At 36.2% G+C, this 24850-nt stretch overlaps 1 protein-coding gene across 7 annotated transcripts in view; it reads right to left on the bottom strand.

Moving 5' to 3' along the window:
- CTNNA3 (catenin alpha 3) overlaps nucleotides 1-24440 on the bottom strand; it is a 1671697-nt gene extending 1647257 nt beyond the window's left edge. For 4 of the 7 annotated variants that reach the window (XM_049108977.1, XM_035715355.2, XM_035715356.2 and 1 more), the window contains exon 1: nucleotides 24242-24440. The gene's annotated coding sequence lies outside the window, so the exon portion shown is untranslated. Of the gene's footprint in view, nucleotides 1-5110; nucleotides 5239-24241 lie in introns of those variants that run through there. The other 3 variants (XM_035715351.2, XM_035715353.2, XM_035715352.2) reach the window with 2 other exon arrangements.
- Between the last annotated feature and the right edge of the window lie 410 nt (nucleotides 24441-24850).

Raw genomic sequence — 24850 nt, forward strand, 5'->3', positions numbered from 1 at the left:
GTCTCAGGGCCTGATCCCGGGGTCTGGGGATAGAGTCCCACATTGGGCTCTCTGTGGGGTGTCTGCCTCTCCCTCTGTCTGTGTCTCTGCTTTTTTCTATGACCCTCATGAGTGAATAAATAAAATATTAAATAAATAAATAAATAGACAGTGGCAGTGGCAATAGCAACCCTGTGCATAAACTGTGTTCCCTAAATACTATTTCCCACTAAAAGGACCTAGGCCACTCAATAGGAAGACTGGTTGAAGATCTGGGGCAGGAAATATATAAAATCAGCCTAAAACATCTTCTTATGCTAGAACACAAAAACCACTTGGATTTGTCAAGAGGTTCAGGATCCAATTTAAAGGGATTCTCACTGGCCAAAAGTGGAAAATTTGGGGATCAAAAGAATAAAGATTGCAATACATAAAAACATATATAAAAATCAGCTCAAAAAACAAAAACTCACTAGCCACCTTTCAAAGTTGATAGGACACCATCCTATTCCTCTGAAAATTGATAAAGAATGGGAAATAATCAAGTGTTTCCCTGATTTTTCTGTCATGAACTATACTTGAGAGGAATATTCTAAAATTCTTTATAGAATAATCTCAACCAATAAACCTAAGGAAGAATTACAGAATGCTAAAATCACCATTTACTACCCTTTAAAAAAATAATAGATCTAGAAAATGATCATCAATAAAAGCTATAATTATTAGATGAAGGATTAATAGTGAACTTTGAGAATCAGGCTTACAGAGCCTAAACATGCTGATCAAACTTAACCTCACCAAAAGTGACACAATCCAGATTCCATGCTTCCTGACATGACACAATAGGAAGTACATCACATCATCTATACAGCATTCTTGCCAAAAGAGTTAAAACTAAATCTAATCGAGCCTTGTGCAGATCTAACCACCACTTTACTGGAAGGAGGAATGTGTTAAGCGACATCAAATGCTGCAATCACCCAAATCCAGAATGTGAGAAATACTGTAAGACAAAATGACTTAGTTTCTTCAACTCATAGATAATACAGAAAAGAGGGAAAGCTATTAGAAATTAAAAGATATAACTTATTAACAACCATACAAAATGTGTCAAACCTGAATTCTGATTCTAAAATCCTACTATAAAAATACATTTTAAACAATTAAAATTGGACAGACAGGTTATTTGATATTAAAGGGTTACTGTTAATTTTATTGGGCATAATAATATGATGATTATGTTTTCTTAAATCCTCAAATATTAGACACAAGATTAACATGGACGATTTATTTTCAACAAAGGTGCCAACATAGTGCACTGGAGGAAAGACAGTTTTTTCAACAATGGTGCTGAAATAATTGGACATCCTACATAAAACAGGAACCTCAACCCTTTCTTTACACCATATATGAAAATTTACTTGAAATAGATCATAGAGCTCAAGATAAGACAAAGCTATCAAACTTCTTAAAGAAAACATAGGAGAAAACCTTTGTAACCTTGGGTTAAGCAAAGGTTTCTAAAGCGCAACACCAAAAGCATGATCCATAAAAGAAAATACTGATAAATTGGACTTCTTCAGCAAAATTTAAAACTGTTGCTCTTTAAAAGACAGTGTTAGGAAAATGAAAAGGTAAGCCATAGACTGATCACAGTATTTTTAAAACTCATATATGATAAAAGTCTTATATACAGAAAATATGAAGAATCCTTAGAAATCAATAATTAAATGAAAAACAACTCAATTTCTCAAAATGGACAAAACATTTGAAAAGACACTTCATGGGAGCCTGGGTGGCTCAGTGGTTGAGTGTCTGCCTTTGGCTCTGGACATGATCCCACGGTCCTGGGATTGAGTCCCTCATCGGGCTTTCCGCAGGGAGCCTGCTTCTCCCTCTGCCTATGTTTCTGCCTTGCTGTGTATGCCTCTCATTAATAAGGAAATAAACTCTTAAAAAAAAAAAAAAAAAAAGAAAAGACACTTCACCAAAGAAGATAAATAAATGGTAATTAAGCACATGAAAAATGTTCAATATCATCAGTCACTAGAGAAATGCAAATTAAAGCCACAATATATACTACTATACACCTACTAGAATGACTAAAATTAAAAAGACAACAGGGGAGCCTGGGTGGCTTAGTCGGTTGGGCATCTGCCTTCAACTCAGGTCCTTATTCCAGGTCCTGGGATCCAGCCCTGCAACAAGCTCCCTGCTCAGTAGAGAGTATGCTTCTCCTTCCTCCTCTGCCCCTTCACCCACTTGTGTTCTCCTCTCTCTCTCTCTCAAATAAATAAATAAAATATTTTTTAAATTGGATTAAATTAAAAAGACTATCAATACCCAAGCTAGTAAAGATGAGAAGCAACTTGAAATCCCACACATTGCTAGTGAAAACAAAAAGTGGTAGTTTCCTACAAAGTTAAACATATACCCACTCTATGATCTAGCAATTACATTATTTAGATATTTCCCCAAGAAAAATGAAAACATATGCCCACTTAGAGGTCTATTCACAAATATTCATGATAGCCTTATTCATAATAGTCAAAAACTTGAAACCTCAAATTTCCATCAACAAATGACAAAACAACTTTGTAATGCAATCATACCATCACATTGCATGCAAGGAAAAAGCAAACTACTGATAAAGGCAACAACATGTATATCTCTCAAAGGCATTATGCTAAGTGAACGAATCAGACAAAATAAGTTACATGATTATACTTACAGGACATTCTCAACTTCTCTGGTACATTACTCAGTTTATTTAATGCCTAACCTCTTTAACTTCTTTTCTTTTTAACACTTTTTATTTATTTATTTGAGAGAGAGAGAGAAGCAGAAGAGGCAGAGGGAGAGGGAGAGAGAATCTCAAGTAGACTACATGCTGAGCTTGGAGCCTGACGCAAGGCTCAATCTCACAACACTGAGACGATGACCTAAGCCAAAACCAAGAGTTGGCCACTTGACTGACTGAGCCATCGAGATGCCCTGACCCTCTTTAACTTCCTAATAATATTTGCTTCATAGCCTGCAAGCCTGTTTATTGTCCATTTGTCCTCAATGTCATCCTGTGTACCTGATGTGGTATGTGTACGATTTATAATTTTTTCTTGAAATAACTACCTCAAACTAGCATATATGTTTATAGTACAAAACTATAAAAACAAAAGCTTTGAGTATTTTCTGTCTTTTCACTGTGCCTTAAAAAATTATCATTTATTTACCTTATTTTTTAACAACAGAATTTTTTTAAAGAGCGAAATGATTGTCCCTGACTCAACATGTTAATTTATGATGATATCAGTAAAGATACTTAGCAAAATTTTAACTACTACATTTATGTTCTTTTTCAGTACTGCTAGGTAATAGCAATGAGTTTGCAAGCTTGTTCACTTATACAAGCTGGGTTTAGTATGGTGTGCAGTACGGAGCCCAGGGTCTCCAACTATATTTTGAGTATTTGTATTTTGAGTTGTATTTTGTATTTTTGAGTATTTAAAGATCAAAGAACATTAGGAAGTTCTGTCTCTGAACTTCTTCCTCCTAATGAAAAACTTATTTCCCAGTTAGATTGATTCAGTTAATTTTGACCTAAGTTGAAATTCAGGTTAAATTTATCACTAAATTGAAAGAGTGAAAGGAATGAAAGTAGCTAATCTCATTTAAAACAATCTATTTAAAAAAATCTATTAAAAAAAATACTAGGACAAGATTCATAGACTCACACAAAATTGCCAAATATATTTTACTTTAAACATTGGCTTGATCATGTCTGTTTTAATATGTAAATATTTTACCTTATTTAGATAAATTCTTGGTGTTTCTAAAAACGTAAGCCTCTTGAATCTTTCTCCTGAATTGAGTGACAGACCGAATCTTTTTCTGCTCCTAGAAACTTGGAGCCATACTTATGCCCACATAAATCAGTGTGTGGGTTAAAAGGGCAGCAGTTCTCCACTTTTTTCCCACCAAAACACAGTGACATTTAAAGCGTATTTAATATTCACTGTCCAACATACTCTGTTCACTCTGAACTGCCACCTGCAGTAAGGAAGACAGCTGGTTTGCATGAAATACCCGCATAAGATTTCCGTAACCCTGAATTTTCTCTCCAATCAATCTGTAATACACAAGTGTCATAAAACCATAGTCAAAACTACTGCGTTTTTTGCCTTATTCTTGACTCTGTTTTACATTCTTATGCTTGTTTTCCTTTCTTCTTTCACTCCACTTTTAATTTGTGCTATCTTGAGTTTCATATAGCCTTGTAAGTCACCTTAAATCCTTTCTAGAAGAAGGAATAAATAAATCATCATTCCATGTATCTGCAAAAGCAATCTTTTCTTGTTTACATTAGATAAAGCCTTAAAACTTAACTCCTTGCTGCCTCTCAACTACTCTCTACTATATTGAACATGGAACTATCAAAATCCAAGTTCCTTCCTTTTTGCTTTTATCAATGTTGTTTGAAGATATTAAAGGCTACATACAAAAAATACAGGAAAAACATCCATGCTCAAGTTAAGTTTAGAGGCCAATGACAGAAATTAAATTGTTTGCACAAATAAAGAAACTGCTTGCTACACAACTTTAATGTGTAAAGAATGTAAAGCTTCCAGTTCCTTGCATATATGGTTACTCAAATAGTAATAGCTCAGTTACACAGCAAGAATTTTTAAATGCTCTGATGTAACACTACTATATTTTGGGCATTGGCACACGAGCATTCATTTTAGCGCTATTTTTAAAATCACTAATAAACACTCCAAATAGCAGAACTGAGCCTCTGCTCAATTGAGTCCGCCTGAGTTGTTGTGAAAGAAAAAACGTCTAAAAGAATCATATTTTTATCTGAATCTGAAATGCCTCCTAATCTATTTGAAAAAGTAGGCATTTATAAAATTGGAGCTTTCATAAAATAGTTTAGAGTTTAGTGTTATTATGAGAAAAATTAGTTATAAAAGCAAAAATGCATAGCCGAGTAGCTTCTATTCATTCCATTTTATAGAAATAATGTCCTTTTATTTCCCCCAAAGTTATCTAACCAAGCAACAGATAATCTATAATTATAGGATTTGCCTTACACAGCAAAATTTGATCTTAAAAAGTTTGACACTTCACTCACCTAATGCAGGACAGAGTATTGCCCATACACAGATACTAAGTCAATTGTCTAAGCAATTTCTTGTACTTAGAAATTCAGTGCCACTATTACAGCTCACAATTTGGCTTATGATGCATCTGTAAGCAAACAGCCTGACAAGCACCCTAGTGTATTTCAGGATGACTGACAGGACACAGTGGCTCAAGCAGAAAGGGGGGATGGGTGCTCTTAAAGCAATACACTAATGAAGACCGACATCAAACAGCAGAATCAGACTTAAAATTATATTTTTCAAATCTGCAATGAAATAATGATATATTGTCCAGTATAAGCTTTTAAACATAACTTTTGTGTGCATTACGTTCCCAAAATATTGTAAATTCCAAAGCAGCTTTAAAATTTTTATTTGAAAGAAAAAATGTGAAACAGACACGCTATATGATACCTCCTGGAACTTCTCAAACTTCTAAATGACTTAAGAATATTTCAATTATTTTAAACAGAAATTAAGTCAGGGTACCTGGAGAAAAGTAGTTCTGATTCATATTTTTGCCAATCACTCTTGCGAAGTAATTTAACCGATGAAAGTAAATTAAATGTCAGAGTTACTACCAGAAATAGGGGTAGGAAAGCCCAGTAGTTTGCCCCCTGCTGTGTTCCTTTCTTATGGTCTACTTCTGTGGTTAAAAAATAGATCAAAAGGGGCACCTGGGGGGCTCAGTCAGTTAAGTGACTGCCTTTGGCTCAAGTCATGCTCCCAGGCTTCTGGGATCCAGCCCTGCCCTGCACTCTTGCTCAGCAGGGAATCTGTTTCTCTCTCCCTCTTCTTCTGCCCCTCCCCCTGCACGTGTTCTCCCACTGGCTCACACTCTCTCTCAAATAAATAAAATCTTAAAAAAAAAAAAAAAAAAGTAGATCAAAAGATTAGGACATTTCAATAATGGCTATTTCCATATTAGTTTCACTTCAGAAAATATTTATTTAAGTGATACACTGGCTTCACTCTTCACATACATAATTTTTCCTATATTATTTCACAATACTCTGCATTGCTCAATCCTTTTTTATAGCAATCATTCCTATTAGGAAAAAAAAAAGGGGGGGGGCTACTCATTTTTAAACGCAATCCCTAATTTAGCCAGCAGAGGGTATCACTTGATTCAGAAAGTCCGCAATATTGCCTCCAATGACATTTATTTTTATACTTGAACTACAAACTGGGACACACCATCTCAACCTTCCTTATTAAATGTGTTTAGAAATATCCCATTTTATTCTTCCATATATGTTTGATTTTCACATAGCCCATGTTAATGTTTAGTACTTCTCATCTCTGACAAAGTACCATTATTTCTTCCTCTCCCAGCTCACTACCATCCAAATGGTAGTGAAAGAAAGGCTAAGAAGTAGCAGAATTTGGTTCAATGATCAAAATGACTTCCACAATCCTAGATTTTTCGGGGCGGGGAGGGGGGAGGAAGCAAGCAAAGAAACAAAAATTTTACATAAAGATTCCTTTAGAAAATCTAAAACAAATGCCGAAGAAAATAAAACTACACTATAATACAAAATAATTTCTCTTCAAATTTACATATACAGTTGTAAACTGTTTAATATTTTCTAAATGCTTTGTTTGGTATTTGCTATTTGTCCATTATATATTAGGAGCCACAGGCTAACTTTAGAAGACAGGGTTCCTGTTATCACAACATTATTATATTTCTCATGAGCATACAATGTTACGACTAACAATGTCTTCATACAAGCTACAAATTCTTATTTTACAAATTCAATTTGGAATAGCATGAACATTGATTTGCCTACTCTAAAAATAAAGATTTTATAATCTAAATAGCCAAAATCATTAACTACCACAAATTTATCTTGACTGAAAATAAAAATTTTCTATGCTTCTCTTAAGCTATTGTCACAAACATTAAGTTTACTAAGTTAACTTGGTAAAAATAAAACAGATTTAAAGGCTCAAAGAGTGATCTCTCTTTTCATGCTCCTGGACTTACCACTAATGATACATGCTTTATGCCCAAGTATTAAATTTTACAAAGAAAAAAGAAATAATCATTCTCTTCCTCAATTGTCATTCAAAATAGGAAATTATAGTTTCTTTTCCTTTAAAAGAAAATTCTGGGATCCCTGGGTGGCGCAGTGGTTTGGCGCCTGCCTTTGGCCCAGGGCGCGATCCTGGAGACCCGGGATCGAATCCCACGTCGGGCTCCCGGTGCATGGAGCCTGCTTCTCCCTCTGCCTGTGTCTCTGCCTCTCTTTCTCTCTCTCTCTCTCTGTGTGTGTGACTATCATAAATAAATAAAATTTAAAGAAAAAGAAAATTCTGTTTCTGATAATGAAAGCAACTGCTGAGTTCCTTACTCTATAAAATCATTTTTAGTAACTGAATGGGGCAGTTTCTTTCCTCATATAATAACTAATGGTAGCCATGTAAAAATCATCTTTTATACTTGGAAATAAAGTATAACATCTCTTCAACTGCTATGGGTTCTTCCAGGAAATTTTGTATCTTTAATTTTCTGAACTGATACATTCCCTATAATATAAAAGAGATACTTAGAATTACTTCTCAAATTAACTTAAAAGCTATGCCTCCATAAGAAAACTGAAAAGTCAGTTTTGCAAGTAATTCACTTGTCATTTTTGCCAATCCAAAAAAAAAAATCTAAAAACATCCAATTTTAGAATATACAGATAACTGACACTTTTGTTTTCATCTAACTACCTAATTTCATCTAACCACTTTACTTTCCAACTGTGAGTTTGGTTCCTGACACAGGCTCCCCTGAAGTATGTTTCAATCAGCAATTTTTGGTTTCCCTGAGTGCCTTAGGAACCTACATCTAAAGGCCTTGTTAGCCGCAATTCTATTTGTGGCTAAAAAAATCTTTTCAGCAACAATGCATGCAGCAGGGGGACACTGAATAACTAGTGAATAGATACTTTAAAATAATCCTTTAAAATAATCCTTTTTACTTTTAGCAAAATGCCTCCATACATTTTATGTTCTATTTGAATTTTCAATACACTTTTTATATATTTTATTTTCTGTGAGTTTTTTTATATATTTCATTTTATATTGAAAGCTACTTACTAATTCCCTAAACTACTGCAGTGGGCTCATAACAGATAATATTCACACCAATGAGAAAGCTCTGACTCCGACACACATTAGGTAGGATGAGTCTGAGGTCTAAGTGGCATGTGCAAAAATGGGTAATATCGAATGGGCACCTGAAATGCAGAATCTTGAAGCTCAGGAGAAATATTAAGCTTAGAAAAAGAGATATGATAACTATGCATCCATGTTATGCCCTAAACCATGAGACTAAATGAGTTCTTCCAAGGTTCAGAGAAGAGGAAGATAAGGCAGCCAAGGATAGTACTTTGCAAAACAAGTGCCCACTAGGAATAGGAAGAGAAGGTGAGAAATGAAAAGAACAAGCAGAAACATGAGAAAACCAGGTTCAAATTCAAGGTCTACTTTGCTTGCTGATGTCTATGTTGATCACTTTTATTCTGTTTTTCCCATGTTGTGAAATGAGACCTACAATGTTGCTATGAAGAACTGCTTATAAAAATTAGCCACAGGGACACCTGGGTGGCTCAGTGGTTGAGCGTCTGCCTTCGGCTCAGGTCATGATCCCGGGGTCCTGGGATCAAGTCTTGCATCAGGCTTCTCACAGGGAGCCTGCCTCTCCCTCTGCCTGTGTCTCTGCCTCTCTCTCTCTGTGTCTCTCATGAATAAATAAAATCTTTTTTTTTAATTAGTCACAGAATCTAATGGAGTGCTATGCACAGTGTTAAATAATCACTGATTATTGTTATTATGTGGAAGATACTTCCCTTTTTGTGGAATTTTACTTTTCCAAAGCAAAATGCCATTGAGTCTTAGAAGGCTGCTGTGAGAGATAGCAAACAAATTGCCTATCTGATGTCAAAATGGATGAAGAATCATTAAGTCTACGCATTTTTATTTAGCAAATTGAATCCATTTCACCAAGGGAAGTCATCTACCCCGTCCATGACGGTAATTTATAATTAGGTAATAAGGAAACATATTCCAAAATGAAAGAGCTTAAGCTCTGCTTCCAAAGTTGTAACAAATGCTAAATAAAAAAAAAAAGAAGAGTACATTAACACATATTAATAAAGGATCTATTTAGAGAATTAGACACGGGATGGTGAAAGGACAGAATACTGAACTAAAAGCAAAAGAACAACAATAAGTAAAAAATAGAAACCTCTAGTGTCTTGTTCCCATGTAAGACTTATGGAATTGGGCCAGGACACTTCATTCCAAAGCAGACAGCATCACTGGCTGAGGCTGCATTAGAGCAAGGGGAAGGAAATCCTTTCTCCCACTCTGCTTCCAAAGATAATAACAGAAAACTAGAGAATGGTGGATTTCACTACCAAGAGGACATGTTTATTTTACTCATGTCCCCCACTGGCTCTCTAAAAGTCAAATATACTAATTTCTTTTGTAGAGCAAAAGAAATATATGTACAAAGACAATCAATTTTGCAAGACTCATAATATCCCTAAATTGTCCAAAGAACACCTGCTATATTCACTAAGCTTAAACTATACCAACATTCCTATCAAGCCTCCAATTGTACTGAAAAGAATAAGGCTTATCACAGAGGAGGGTAAAATAATTAAACTCCATCATAAGCATAGTGATTCACATTTCTGCAACTCTAAATATTAATAACCATGCCCAACAGTCTGAGTTACTCACACATTCATGCCCCAAACCATCCCAGCCTTCTTTGTCCTGGATCTTACGACCACAGAATTAGGTTGACACAATTAATCATGCTCCACAGATAAAGTTCAACTGATGGAACTAGTCTATGAAAAGCCTGTTTTATTTTATTTTTTGTAGTCATATTCTATATCCCTTGCTTCAGTTCCATTCCACTCCTCCCTTCCTACAGGTATCCACTGTATAATAGTTAATGGTTACCTTCCTAATCAACTTTCTATAACTCTTCTGATGTACATGTTTACAATGATATATAGCTTAATGTGTGTATGGACTCTCAAATTTTCACAGTGTTGGACTTCTTCTCTCTACATCTCTCTCTCTCTTTCCATTGCTCTCTCTCTCTGTGTTTCTGTCTCTCTCTCTCCCCCTCTCTGTTTTTATGTTTCTGCCTGTCTGTGTCTCTGTCTCTTCCTGTCCCAACATTATGCTTTCATGGTCTATCATGTTGAACTACATATATGTGTTAAACACTACAGGTTTGCATAAGCAACACAAGTCTCCCTTGCCTTTCATAGCTTTGGAGGCAGGACATTAGATTTCCCAGACTTCTCTGCATCTCAGAATGGCATGTGAGAATAGCATGCCAACAAGGTATAGCAGATAGACCTCTGCTGAGATGTCTTCTGGCAAAGCTTTTTCTTTCCCTATAAAAAGGGAATCAGATAATGTTGCTATGACCCTTCTCCCCTCCTTCTGTCTCGGATATGATGCCTGGATATGATGCAAAGCTAAGAAGGAAAGATGACAGAGCAAAAGTACAGAAAGAGCTCAGGTCCTTGATGTCATCAGCTCTGAACCTACAGACTCCTTGTTATTTGAGAAAAATTAGTTCCCAATTAATATAATTGATTTACTTTATTTTCCACGTGTAGAATTCTATCAGATGTATTTATAGCATATTTATCTGTCCATATCCCTATTCAAGAACATTCAGGTACTATCCAACTCTTTGCTATGGGAAACAACACTATAATAGACATTCTCATACATGCTTCTTTGTATAGATATGCAAGAGTCCCTCTAATGCATACACTCTATTATGGGCTGAAGTGCATCCTCCCCAAAATTCATGTCTGTAATTCTGACTCTCTATTCTTTAGAGTACGACTGTATCTAGAACTAGAGCCTTAGAAGATGTGATTAAGTTAATATGAGGCCACTGGGGTGGGGCCTAATCCAATAGGATTGATGTCCTTACAAAAAGAGATTAGGACAGACACCCAAAGGGGGATAATCATGTTATTGCAAGAAGATAGCCATTGATAAGCCAAGTAGAGAGACCCCAAACTTGCCAACACCTTGACCTTGGACTTTTAGCCTTTAGACTACAAAAAAATAAATTTCTACTGTTTAACCAGTCTTTGATACTTTGTTATGGCAGCCCTAGCAGACTAATACAATTCAAAGTAGAATTTCTGGGTCAGAATGCATTTGAGCATTTAATTTCAACAAATATTACCAAATTGGTCTTTCAAAACAACACCACCAGCAGAATATGTTGGTTCACGTGTTCCCATCTCCTCCCCAGCACAAGATATTGTATGACATTTCAACTCCTGCCAACACAAGAAGTACAAAAGTGGATCTGATTGTTGTTTTAACTTAATTGCATTTTTGACTACCAATGTCACTGGTGATCTGTTTTGGGCTGACGAGCCAGCCATTCAAGTATCCCTTCTGTGAACTGCTTACCAGTACTTTTTACCCCTTTTTCTCACAGGCTGCCTGTTTTTCCTCACTGATTTCTAAGAATTCCCTATATATTCTACAGATAATTCATTTGCCAGTAATAGTCCTTGAAAATACCCTCTCCCTGCTTAATATGTGTCTCTTTGTATCCATAAACATTCCACCATCTGTATATGAAAGTTCCATCTTCTTCACATCTTTACAGATACCAGGTGATTACCATACATTAATTTCTACCAATATAATAAGTATAAGGTGCTCCATCATTATTTTAATCTGTATTTACCTAGTAACTAGTGAAACAAGCTAAATATCTTTTCATTTATTTACTGGTCATTCCAATATTCTCTTCTCTGAATTACTTTTTCCCTTATCATTAACCTATTTCTCTATTGTTCTTTTCCTTATTAACTTTTTAAGAATTCTTTATAAAATCTTTCACTAAATCATTTTTGTTTAATGATCTATGAGTTGCAATTTCCATATTAATACCATATGACAAAACACCCTACAGCTCAGTGGCACAAAACAACATTTATTCTCTCTTGTGCATTTTTAGGTTGGCTGGTGGTTAGGTTGGCTAATCCACGACGGGCCTGGCTGGGCTTACTCCAAGATCCAGTTTTGGAATCCAAATCTGTTCTACATGTTTCTCGTCCTCCTTGGACAAGTAGGCTACCGGGAGCATGTTCTTCCCATGGCAACAACAAAAATACAGAAGGGCAAGTGGAAAAATACAAACTAAAACTACTTCCCAATTGCCAGACTGACAGGGAATCCAGTATCTCTCTAATCCCTCAAATTGTTCAAGAACTCCAGGAGTCTCTTGACCCCCATATCTCAGAGACAGAAAACTAGAGAATAGGATTAGAATACAGATGGGCCCTGCTGAAAGCTGCTAGAGTTCTGCTTCCAGCACACACTTCACTGACGAAAATTGATCCCCTGGAGTCCAGTGTGACCTTTTCGCCTGCTGCATTCTTGCCTTTGCTGTTACAATTACTAACATTGGCCACAGTGATTCTTCAAGAAAGAACCAGCTTGCTCTCTCAGAGGTATGGAATGACATCCATGCTTAGAGCTTCAATTTACCAAACACAGTGGTTGAGTCAGGAAGGCCTTCTGCCTCCTTCTGCTTCATCACCCACAAGCCCAAACAGCCTCTCCCACCAGGTCATGCAGGCCACAAAAAGCATTCTTAGTGTAAGGTCTCTAATGTTCTTTCTTACCAAGTCCTTTCTTACCCAGGACCAGCTCAACCCATTAAGAAGTTTCTATAATGAATACACTCTAAAAGAAAGAAGTCTTCATTCTTTTCCTCTCTGAAGGCCCCCGGACTCTTTACAAATTTCTCCAGTCCTCCAGTTTTGACCAGCCCTGCAGGTGAAGGAAGACTGGAAAGGACAACTTTATCAAATCAGAAAAAGACCCTCTTACACCAGTACCTTAGACACAAAAGGATAAATATCTCATAATGATCTGCAAACACTGGGGGAACCTTATGGTTGCTGAATAAAAATACAAAATTCCCAGTTAACTTTGAATTTCAGATAAACAATGAATGGTTTTCCAGCATAAGTATGCAATATTTGAGACATATTTATACTTAAAAAAATACTGCTTGTTTACCTGAAATTCAAATCTAACTGTGTGTCTTGTATTTTGCTAAATCTGGTCACTCTAATTTCCATATTTCATGAATGGGACAAATTGTGGGGAGGGGCAACTAAAACTCTCTTGTACCTCAATTTAAAGCAGCCACAGAGCCAGAAGCTCACATCCTGACATCCTATCAGAGAACTGAGGCTGACAGAGCCAACCAAAAAAAAAAACAGTTCTTGACCCCATTACTGCACAGGAGCTGATTTTTAGATAGCCAAATGTGATTCCTGGTTACCTCCCAGCAATACATCTCTAAATACACTCTGCTGGAAGATCTTAGTTCCCAGAAATGCAATATGGGATACAAGGAGACAAAGGAAGAATGACATATGGTGCCCTGAGATATGACAGCCCCAACAGGAGGGGCAAAGACACAAGAAAAACAATGGCAGAAGGATATTCTAGAGATGAGGTTTTATGCATCTCTTTTAGAAAAAGGAGTCTAAATGAATCTAATTTAATTGCTTTAAATTATCCAGGGTTAAATTCACCTCCAAGTAGAGGACCAAATAATAGGAGTAATAGTTGCCCAGTGGATATGTACCTCCTGTAGCCCAGAAATGTACGGAGATTTAAGAAAGATGAGATTTAAAATTTAAGTGAGAAATTCTGTACTTGAAAGTTTATAGTGATGAAGCTCGAAGAAGATATACATATCTCCCTTATGACAAACACCAAATAAATCTCATCTTTCAAAAATAAGCAGACAGAAAAAAAATCCAAGATTAAAAGAGTATATAACATAGGAGTAAGACAATGTCTTAAAGATACCAAGGGAGGGCAGCCCCAGTGGCGCAGCGGTTTAGCGCCGCCTGCAGCCCTGCAGTGTGATCCTGGAGACCTGGGATCGAGTCCCATGTCAGGCTTCCTGTATGGAGCCTGCTCCTCCCTCTGCCTGTGTCTCTGCCTCTCTCCCTGTGTCTCTCATGAATAAATAATAAATAAATAAATAAGGAAATTTAAAAAAAATAAAAGATACCAAGGGAAATTATCCTCAAAACAAAATTTAGAATATATCTACACTGTGCTCTCAGTGAAATACCCAAACACATAAATTCTAGAACAGAAGTGATGTAGAGACAAAATAAAATGAAAAGAAAACTGACTCAAGTTAGAGGTCAAATAAAAAGAGACCTAGCAAAGATTTAAAACTTCTAAAAATCAGCAAAACCAAAAAGACAATAAATTAATTTTAAAAATCACAATTGGAGAAATCACTCCTCTCCTTCATCTGCTGCCTCTCTATAAGCAACTTGATCATTCAAAGAGCATAAGAAGCAAGGAATGGAACTTCTGCCCTAGACTTAATTCTTACCAACAAAGAGAAATATGTTAGTGAAGTGAAAGTGACAGGAACCTTGGGGAAAACTGAACATATCACCTTAGAGTCCATTAGAGCCAAGGAAGAAAACACAAAGCAAATAAGACAAGTATCTTAGATTGTTTAGCAGTTCAGAGAAAATGTAAGGATGTTCCAGAGTCAGAGATTCTAAAATGAAAGATAGCTCAAAAAATAAAGCCCACTACTGCAATTATATGACGAAAATACAGGAAAGAACATACGTAAATATAACTCAATGTGGTATAGAAAGAGCTTTCTGAAGAGCTGAGATTTTTTAAAGGACATATAAGAGAAGAAGGAAGAAAATAAAGGTAAGAATGAACATCAGTATGGTATTGGTTTATTTACAAAGTGGACTAAACCTAGGATGAGCAGAGACATGAAAAATATTCAAAACAGGGGCAGCCCCAGTGGCACAGCGGTTTAGCGCCGCCTGCAGCCCTGCAGTGTGATCCTGGAGACCTGGGATCGAGTCCCATGTCAGGCTTCCTGTATGGAGCCTGCTTCTCCCTCTGCCTGGGTCTCTGCCTCTCTCTGTGTGTCTCTATGAATAAATAAAATCCTTAAAAAAAAATATTCAAAACAATACAAAACCTTTAGGATGTACTTGAGAAAGAACGATGAGAAAGGTACAATGCCCATTTGTCATGATATTGACAAAGAATAGAGAGGAAGGAAAATCACAGTATTTTGCATTTGCTTTCATCCTGTCTACCAAGGAGAATGCTCTTTACAGCAGAAAGATTGTGCCAACAGTCTTGAGAATAAATTGATAAACAAAACAAAAGACAATGAAGGACTGTGTAACTGTTTAGATCAATGTTCATTTCCAGGTGTCCTCTATTCCAGTAGGGTTCTCACTCTCAGCACTAATGACATTTTGGGCTGGATAATTCTTTGTTGTGGAGGCTGTCCTGTGTGTTGTAGGATGTTTAACAGCATCCCTGGCCTCTACCCACTAAATGCCATTAGTACCAGCCTCCCACTTGTGATAACCAAAAATGTCTCCAGACATTGCCAAATGTCCCCCGGGGAGTAAAAAGGACCCTGGGTTAAGAACCACTATATTACAGAGCAGTGAAAATTTTGCATATATCATCACAGAATTATTGTTTGCATCTTTGAGTAATCACGGTGTTGAGAACTGACAAATGTCCCATATATCAGAAAGGTAGATTCTAAAAATTAAAACCAGTAAATTTGATATTGGTCCCCAGAAAATTTTAACACAGTATCAAAATTTTAATTAGAAGAGACCAATGATCTAATGATATCTTGGTATAGTTTTGTTAAGAGCCACTCATACAAATGTGATTTAATTTTCTTTTCTTTTTTCTTATATAATTACTTAAGAGGGTAAATTAGTTTCATTAAAACATTTTTAAAATATCTTCTGAAATCTTTCACAAGATAAAGAAATATAAGCTGTCTCATTTACTGTTGGTCTGAGTATATATCAATAAAACCTCTCTTGAAGCCACACTGATATGCATAAAATTTTATATGCACAAAGTCATTCTTAGATAAAGCAATGCTACTTTTGGAAATCTCAACATGTGTATAAAGATGCATGTCAAGGACTGCAGTATTGTTTGTGGTAACCAAAAAGCTAGAAACAACCTAAAAATGTGCGCCAATTAGGGACTAAATAAGTTGTCACATATTTCCTGACCAGAGGGTCAGGAAAAAGCCTTAGAAATATACAAAATCCAATTGGACATCATTTGCCTATCAGTGGGAAGATACTAAAAATATTTAACCAACAGCATGGCTCAGGTCCCAACCAGAGCTTAGCCTACAACTGAGTCTTAGAAGGCGCCTTTTGTGCCAACTGCTAATCTTTTCATTGCTGGGTCTAAGGAAGGTCCCAGACAAGAGGCCAAGTAGAGGAAGGCTACTAGTAGTGATGAGAAGGGATACAAAAGTACTTCATATTTTAACCATTTGTATGGCCTTACTAGGGAATAACAGTCTTCAACTGATAAACAGAAATAACATTAAAAGTATTCCGGCATAGCACAGGGCAATAAATTGGTTAAATTCAACCAAGTGGCAGCTCTGATAAAGAGTGAATGTATATGTACCGATATATAATGGTACATTAACCTTTGTTTTAATTTGCAGCAGAAACTAATGGCAGTTTTTGGGGTCAGGGCAGGAGGAAGATTTACTTTCGTTGCACAATCCTCTATGGCAGATGCTATAGGTTTGCTAACATCCCTTCCAGCTCTGGCCCAGCTTTACTCCCCTAGATTTCAAAAACCAAATACAGCTTGGGTGAGATTTTAAAAGGCCACAGGCATCAGACAGCTCCTGGGAAAGCTGTGGTGGGGCTTCTGGTGTCCAGCCCAAGAATCCAGAATGGTGGAAGCTAGCACATCTGCAGGACTGTCTCTCAGGTACAGTTGGACAATTTCCCTGTTGCTTCATCTTTGGCTGTGTCTCTGGGTCTCCTAGAGAATCCACGAACTATCTAATATCATTTATGAAACTCTGTAGACTCTTGGCTGCAGTAAAGAACTGTAGCTAAGGCACTCTTTGTTAAAACTAAAAATAAATGTGTAAATTTAACTAATTCAGTTTAAAAGAATATTTTTATAAGATTTTTTTTAAGCATACAAGCTGGATGGTGGTACAGTTCTGGCCTGAACACATCTGGTCAAAGAGGCAAATCCAAAATAACCAGCCTAGGATCTGGGTCTCAAAAGACCATCTGAATGTCAGCTGTGTCCAACCACCAGATAAAACGTTACACTAAAATTCATCTAGAAATGAACATTATGTGATCATATCTAGGAAAATCTTGGGGGCGGGGGTGGAAAGTAAGAGAGAATTAATCCTTCCAGGTATTAAAACATGTCATGAAGTGAAATTATTTAAAAAGTAAGGACTGGGGATGTCTAGGTGGCTCAGTCGGTTAAGCATCTGCCTTCAGTTCAGGTCATGATCCCAAGGTCCTGGGACTGAGTCCCACATCAAGCTCCTTGCTTGGTGAGGATCCTGCTTCTCCCTTTACCTGCCACTCCCTCTGCTTGTGTGCTCATGCACACTCTCTTTCTCTCTCTCTCTCAATCTCTCTCTCTGACAAATAAAATCTTTTACAAAAAAATAAGAATTAGATAAAAATTAGGTACAAATATTACTGTAACAGAAAAGAAGGTTGGAAAACAGACTAATTATAAATTTAGCTCATGATAAAGAAGGTATTAAATTAGCAGGGAAAAGAGTTATTCTTAAATCATATTGGATCAAATGAATAAACATTTGGATGAAAACTTAACATAAAACTGACTCCTAGCCTCACTCCTTTGCTCAAAACCAACTCCAGATGTAGCAAAAACTAAAATTCTGAAAGAAAATATAAGGGAAATTATCTGTAATACATTTATGCATACTAGTTAAAGCAAAAAGTCATTTAAAGGAAACACAAAAGGGACACCTGGGTGGCTCAGTCAGTTAAGCATCTGCCTTGGGCTTAGATCACATTCTCAGGTCCAAGGATCAAACCCCAGGTCAGACTCCCTGCTAAGCCCCTCTCCCTCTGCCCTTCCGTCCCCCACACTGCTCATGTTCTCTCTTTTTCTCAAATAAATAAAATCTTAAATAAATTTTAAAAATTAAAAAAATAAAGGAAACACAAAATCCAGAAGTCATAAAGAGGTCTAAAATTTTGAAAACAAAAATATTTTATTTTCTGCATTATTTAAAAATAAAACATAAAAGTCAAAAAACAAACAACAAATTGGGGAGAAATACAATGCACTAAACAGACAAAAAAAGGTTAATTTGTTTAATTTACTATGGAAAGAAAATGGACAAAGAATGCAAAAAGGCAATTTATGTTAAAAAATACAATGGACTAATAATTAGTTTTAAATTACACATTACTCATAATTAATTAAATGCAAATCAAAAGAACAAGATATCATTTTTACCTATCAGACTGTCAAAAGTGAAAAAAAAAATTTTTTAAGATTTTATTTATTTATTCATGAGAGACAGAGAGAGAGAGAGGCAGAGACACAGGCAGAGGGAAAAGCAGGTTCCATGCAGTGAGCCTGACGTGGGACTTGATCCTGGGTCTCCAGGGTCATGCCCTGGGCTGAAGGTGGCGCTAAACTGCTGAGCCACCCGGGCTGCCCCAAAAGTGAAAATTTTGAAAGAATATCATCAGTGCTGGTTAGATTTGGGGACAATAAGCTCTCAGCATACAGCTAGTGAGAATATAAACTGATACAAATTTCTTGAATAGAAATATGACAATATCTGTCAAATTCTAAATTTTGCATACTCTTAACCTTTTGATTGATACTTCCAATTAAAGGTAATTCTTAAATTTTAAAGTGAGCATTTTCAAACTCTCACAGTCACTCTAGAATATGAAGGTTCCCCAAAAAGTTAAAAATACAACTACACTACTAGGTATTAACCCACAGGATACAAAAATACAGATTCAAAGGGGTACATGCACCCTGATGATTATAGCAGCATTATCAACAATAGTCAAACATGAAAAGAGCCCATGTGTCATCAAATGATGAATGGATAAAGAAGAGGTGGTATATATGTACAATGGAATATTACTCAGCCATCAAAAAGAATGAAATCTTGCCATTTACAACAATGTGGATGGAGCTAGAGTATATTACGCTAAGTGAAATAGGTCAGTCAGAAAAAGACAAATATCATATGATTTGATTCATATGTGGAATTTATGAAACAAAATAGATGAACATATAGGAATGGAAAAAGAGAGTGAGAAAGAGGGAAGCAAACATAAGAGATTCTTAACAATAGAGAACAAACTGAGGGTTGATGGAAGGAAGGGGTTGAGGGATGGGCTAGATAGGTGATGGGTATTAAGGAGGGCATTTGTTATGAAGCACTGGGTATTGTATGTAAGTGATGAATCACTAAATTCTACTCCTGAATCCAATATTATGCTATATGTTAACTCACTAGAATTTAAATAAAAATTTGAAAATAAATAAAATGAGCATTTCTTTAGACCCAGTAATTTTATTTCCATGAGATTATCCTAAAGATAGACTCATAAAAATACATCAAGATGGGATGCCTGGTGGCTCAGCAGTTAAGTGCCTGCCTTCAGCCCAGGGAGTGATCCTGCAGTCCTGGGATTGAGTCCCCCATCAGGCTCCCTGCATGGAGCCTGCTTCTCTCTCTGTTTGTGTCTCTGCCTCTCTGTCTGTGTCTATCATGTATAAATAAATAAAATCTTTTTTTAAAAAGTACATCAAGATACAAGAATAAGGATATCCATCACAGCACAGTAACATGAAAAAACTAAAACTACTAAAAACAACAAACATCTATCAATACAAAATGGGCTAAATGAATTATGCTACATCCATGTAAAATACTATGAAGTTGAAAAGAATGAAATAGGTCTATATGAATTAGTATGCATCTGTCTTAACTAAATGTAACTGTCTTAAGCGGGGGAGAGGGGCAGGTCAATATGTATATCATGCCCTCTTATTCTTGACCTAAATTGGGATTCTGTAAACTAGCAAGAAGAACGTAATGTATGGATATTGCATAGGCAACCAACAGTGCCTATAACAGGTTATTTGATTCTGAAAAACTAGCATTCCTTTGTTATCTCATAATGGGGAAAATAGAACTGCTGAATCTAACTGAAAAGCAAGTTAACTTTGCAAACTCCCATGGAAACATGACCAAGGAGCCCCAACCCTGGACTAAGACAGACACCGATACCTCTTCTGGAGAAGCACAGAGAAAGCAGTTTTTTTTTAAGATTCCTTCATCCCTAGCCACAAACAAACACACATTAGAGGTCAAAGCCTTACTTTATTCACTAGTATCTATCCCGAACATTAAGAATAATGTCTACTATACAAGTCATCTAGAATGAGTGCGTTAATTAATTCCAAAGCCAATACCAGAGTAGACTCAATATAGTACTTTTGCCAACCCTGCCTGGGGACAGTTTGCATTAATACCACCTCCAGAAACCTCATCAACTGAGACCTGGTCATTCATTTATTATCTAGTTGTATACCTCCATCCCAATTATTTACCCCATATGCATAGACTGAGGAGATAAATACTGTATGGTGTAATTTAAGCAATGCTATGCAAAGCCAGGTCTGCAATGATATAAGTAGCCTGTAAGAATGTAAATCAATGACTGCTTCCTTCATCTAAAAAGTCTTGCTACAAAGTCTTAGAGTGTAGAAGACTTAATTCTGGTAGAAACTTATTTTCTCCTTTCATGTAACAGACTGAGAACTGCTGATCATATTTTGAATACAGCTAATATAAAGTAGGGCATAAGTGCTCAAGTTCCACTACTTGAAGACCTTTCTTTGCACTAAACATTGCTGTCATCAAATCTATTTCCCCACTGTTGGAGGGACCTGAAGCAGAAGTACACTGGTTAGGATAAGAAAGACAGGAAAAAGAGGTAGGGGTAGGGGTGCCAAATAAAGTTGACCTAATTTACAATTTGGCACATAGGAACTCAAAATAATTTCTCAAATCCTGGAAGTTAGTGATTAAATTGGTAGCAGATTAAATTGGCTGTGTCCCAGGCACCAATAATACAGTTAAAAACCATAATTAAGCATGTGAAAATCACGTGCAATAGCTAATAGTCCTTTTCACTTTCAAAAATTCTGCAGTCTCAATTATCTGTCACTTTCCATTAGATCTACAACTTGACTAAACTCAGGAGTTCCACCCCATAGTACCATGTCACTTAAAATCTAGTATCTGAACAAAAAAGTGAAAATCACACTTTTTGAGTCTCTAGACTAACATTCCCATGAGCCAATGGTCCTTAAGTAAACACAATTTTTTTAAGTCCTCATTACAAAGCACATAGTATCTCTTCAGGCAATATTGAGCTGCCAACTTCTCAAATCTTAATCTCTCTATCCCAAAGGAAAAATAAAAATATGACAACAGAAGTTCATAGGAATTAGAAAAGGGTACTCCCATTCTTCCATAGCTTTGGTCTTCCTCTAAATATCACTGAAAAAGAAAACTTCACAATTAAAAAATTTTCAATATAAGCAAAATATATTTTTTAAGAATTCACAACCCTGAGACGACTGGGTGGCTCAGCGGTTGAGCGTCTGCCTTTGGCTCAGGTCATGATCCCAACCAAGTCCTGGGATGAAGTCTCACATCAGCCTCCCCACAGGGAGCCTGCTTCTCCCTCTGCCTGTGTCTCTGCCTCTCTCTTTGCATCTCTCATGAATAAATAAATAAATAAAATCTTTAAAAAAAAAAAAAAAGAATCAGACCTATACATACAGAAAACAAACAGATGGTTGCTGGGGGAGGGGTGAGGTGCTTGGAGGAAGAGAGAGTAGGTAAACAGGAGTGAGAGACACAGGCTTCCAGTTATGAAATGAATAAGTAATGGGAATAAAAGGCACAGCATAGGGAATATAATCAATGATATAACAACATTGTATGGTGAAAATAGCTACACTTGTGGTGAGCATAACGTTACATATAGAGATGTAGAATCATTGTTATAAACCCAAAACCCATGTATCATGGTGTGTCAACAATATTCAAATAAAATATTTAAAAAAAAAAGAATACAGCTTAAAGAAACGATCTTCAAAATAAATACATACACTCAATAAAATCTTTAAAAAAAAAAAAAAAAACGGGTTGCCTGGGTGGCTCAGCAGTTGAGCGTCTGCCTTTGGCTCAGAGCCTGATCCTGGATCCCCAGGATCGAGTCCCACATTGGGTTCCCTGCGGGGAGCCTGCTTCTCCCTCTGCCTGTGTCTCTGCCTCTCTCTCTGTGTCTCTCATGAATAAATAAATAAAATCTTTTAAAAAATAAATAAATAAACACATACATACATACACTCACAAAAATATTTACCACAGCACTTGGGTATTAAATTATAATTAATAAGGGATCCCTGGGTGGCGCAGCGGTTTGGCGCCTGCCTTTGGCCCAGGGCGCGATCCTGGAGACGCGGGATCGAATCCCACGTCAGGCTCCCGGTGCATGGAGCCTGCTTCTCCCTCTGCCTGTGTCTCTGCCTCTCTCTCTCTCTCTCTCTCTCTGTGACTATCATAAATAAATAAAATCTTTTAAATAAATAAATAAATAAATAAATAAATAAATAAATAAATAAATAAATTATAATTAATAAAATTATATCCATTATCTTGGGAAAAAGGTTACACAGCAATTTAAAATAATATCTGTGTAAAATAGGAAATAAACATGGAAAATGTTTTGGTATAATGTTAAATGTAAAAGCAAGGTCCCAAATTTTATCTACAGTATTACTGCAATTCATTTTAAAGTCAGTCATGCAGAGAAAAAAAGACTAAAAGGAATACATCAATGAGATTACAAGTAATTTTTTTCTGTGCTTTGAAAATTCCTATAATTCCTACAGTTCCTTCAAATTTCTGTGCTCATATTACTTTTACGATTAAAATAAGTTTTACTATAAAATCCCAATAATTTACTCAAATAAGAAGATGCAGACTATTTACAGGAGGGTAACAAAAAAGCTGTGTCTAAACTGTCTGTATTTTGGGTGTCTCCACTGAATAAATTTGTCCTTTGCTAATACTGAGGTCACTTTTTATAGTGGAGAATGAAATTTTAATAGCACATCCAAATGTGCCATTCAAATTTAACTGTTGATAATCCACATGTCCAAATCACAACTATTTTCAATATGTTGAGCTTTCATTCTGTCTAAATAAGCTAACCACAAACCCAGAAGCAAAGCTAATTTGAAATCTTGTCTGTCAAAAAGAAAAGAAACAAGAAAAAAAAGAAATCTTGTCTGTCATATATGTGTGTTCTAAGCAAATCATTGGATTTCATGTATCTTCAAAGACATTGTAATAGGCTTTCTTAGTGGTGTAGATCAGTGACTCAAAACTTATACAATCAATGAATTTTCTGATGCCTAAACTAAATTTCTTCTGGTTTCTCTTTGAACTCATCCCTTCCAGTTCTGTCCTGCTGCAAGTAAAGGCAACTGTTCAGTTACTCAGATCCCATCAAACAGTGACCTTCGCTTTATATTACTGATTATTACATCCTATATAACGTGATTTTTATTTGATTATAAGTGGTGGTAAAACAGTTCTGAGAGAACTCAACCTCTTAATTTTACTGCCAATTATAAAATATATACATGAGACAAATATTAAATTCAGGAATTACTGCTTTTGCTGCCATCTCATTTGAAAAATCTTCCATTTACTGTGAACAAGCTTTTGGTTGAAAGTAAAATCCCTTCAAACATTTTCTATCTTTGCTTCCTTTTGCCCCAACCCCAGCACAAGCATCCAGGCCGTATCTTATCTTTTCCTGCACAGTATTGCAATCGGCTTTTTATAGCCAGAAACTCTCTGAATGCAAAGCACGACCTTGGCTACTAGCTTCCCCTGGCACTAGTTCGAAAGTTATTTATAACTTTAAAATTAGCATGAAAGCCTACATTTCTCATCATAACTACTCAAAACATTCCCGTCTTATATAATAATGTAATGTACTTTAATCCAGAAGGAAACCCCACATTTTAAGCCTACGATATATAACTAAGGCAGAGCAATTCAATGCAGAAACAAGAATGGACTCAAGTCCAGCTCTTCTCTTTACAAACTTGACTCTTACCTTTCTGTTGCTTTCTATAAAGTAAATGTTTTTAAAAATTCGGCTCTTGTAGGGAATTTTCCAGAAAGAGTTTTTTTGGGGAAAAAAAAGAAGACGACGACTTCTTAGTCAGAGTTACAGAGTACCAAATTAAGAGGCAGTGGCAGTGGGGCAGTCACTTTAGCTGAGCGTCATTCACCCAGGATAAGAAAGAAAGGGGAGGTTACAAACCAGGGTGGGTGGTATCTAATCCTGAACTGCTAGTCACTGACCTCACTGACAACTTGTTACTGAAAATACTTCGTTGAAAAAGGCCAGACACATACTTTGCCTAGAGATCTACAAACATAGCTGTCAGGAAGCTCTGAATAAGTTAGATTTGCATTTCTCTAGTCCCTTTCCAAAATAAGGACCTCTTTACATCTAATTAAACCTGATGGCTGGAATTATGGAGAGTGAAAAAAATGATAAAGCAAGGATAAAGGAGTCCAGGAAATCCACATATCAAAAGATCAATTATATAAAATTCAGTGTCTTCAATACCACAGGATGATGTGTCATATCTGAGATAGTGTTTTTCTTCTGAAATCTTGCCTGTCTCACCAGGTATCACACACTCTGCTCCCAGAA

The sequence above is a fragment of the Canis lupus genome, chromosome 4 (assembly GCF_003254725.2).
Source record: "Canis lupus dingo isolate Sandy chromosome 4, ASM325472v2, whole genome shotgun sequence".
NCBI lineage: Eukaryota > Metazoa > Chordata > Mammalia > Carnivora > Canidae > Canis > Canis lupus.